Source organism: Astyanax mexicanus, chromosome 2, assembly GCF_023375975.1.
Source record: "Astyanax mexicanus isolate ESR-SI-001 chromosome 2, AstMex3_surface, whole genome shotgun sequence".
NCBI classification, from domain to species: domain Eukaryota; kingdom Metazoa; phylum Chordata; class Actinopteri; order Characiformes; family Acestrorhamphidae; genus Astyanax; species Astyanax mexicanus.
Window position 1 is genome coordinate 21,938,259 of NC_064409.1, and position 1,238 is coordinate 21,939,496.

General features: G+C 37.6%; 1 long non-coding RNA gene across 1 annotated transcript; it reads right to left on the bottom strand.

Moving 5' to 3' along the window:
- Window positions 1-310: 310 nt before the first annotated feature.
- Window positions 311-842, bottom strand: LOC125796135 (uncharacterized). Its single transcript, XR_007435131.1, has 2 exons — window positions 537-842; window positions 311-495 (listed from the first exon to the last, which is right to left on the bottom strand). It is a non-coding gene; the product is annotated as an uncharacterized LOC125796135 (long non-coding RNA).
- Window positions 843-1,238: the final 396 nt, after the last annotated feature.

Here is a 1,238-nt window from a genome sequence, read left to right on the forward strand (position 1 = left end):
GCCATCTTGTTTTCCCAGGCAACAGGTATACATGTGACTGGGCAGAATGTCCTTAGCAGTCAGTCTCATCCCATAGAAACCTGGCCAAATCCAATCGTGAATGTTTAAGTTTCACCAATCTGGCAACCCGGCATGAAACGCGATCTTGTGCACATGAAATCCAACTGACTCAGCAGTTCACCTTAATCCTCTACTCTGACGGTTTTAATTAGCTTTACAAACTCTTATTAAGCTAACCAAGCTTTAATACTGGCTGCAAGCAGCTTCTAGTGAAGAGTACTCACACTTAAAGTGCTTAATTTTTTAGCGTTTTTGCTCAATTTTAGCGCGATTGCCGCACCGCGATCCTTCCAATCTTCACCCCGACGTCCGACTGAGCTTCTGGCCGTGCGGGAACCCGTGGCCACTCCCACTTGGCTGCTGATTGGCTACCATAGCTAGCTAGACTTACACTTATCATTGGCTAGATTTTTGCGCAGTGAACTTCTAATTTACCTTTATTGGCTAGATTTTTGCGCAGTGAACTTCTAATTTACCTTTATTGGCTAGATTTTTGCGCAGTGGGCGTTCCTGGAATCGCCACTGACTTTTAATAATAGTTTTAATTATTTTTTTAATTATTATTGTTAAGGATCATTAATAATAATTCCTGTTATGTTTATTTTCCCAAATTAAATAATCTTTTACGTATTAGATGCTTCAAATTAATTAGATTTATGTTCTAACCTATTTATTTAGTTTTATTTAGTCTCATTATTATGTCTATAATGTAATTTATTTATTTATTTTAAACAAATTATAATTAATGAATTGCATTGACTCTACGTGTTCTAAACCTGGGTTACACACGGCTGCCCAAATCACGGCAGAATTCAATGTTCACCTCAACTCTCCTGTTTCCACCAGAACTGTCCGTTGGGACAATAAATTATTGTGTTCTTAAACCAGGTGTTTCAGTTTTATTGTCCAACCCCTCTATATTAGTGTGGGTTTGGGTGGATGTCAGCGCAGTTATTGGGAGTCTCTCTAACTGAGTATATTATACAACTCTTTGTATATGTTTATTAATAAAAGATTCACTGTTGCAGCAGACATTCTAATACGAGGTAAAGAAAGATGTTTAAAGTCATGTAAAATTGGGTGGATAATCTTATGCAAATGAAGTGTTTTCTGTGGAAATAACAGGGCTGTTAAAGCAGTACAGAGTGTCTCTGAACGTTCCGGATATTTCATGAAGT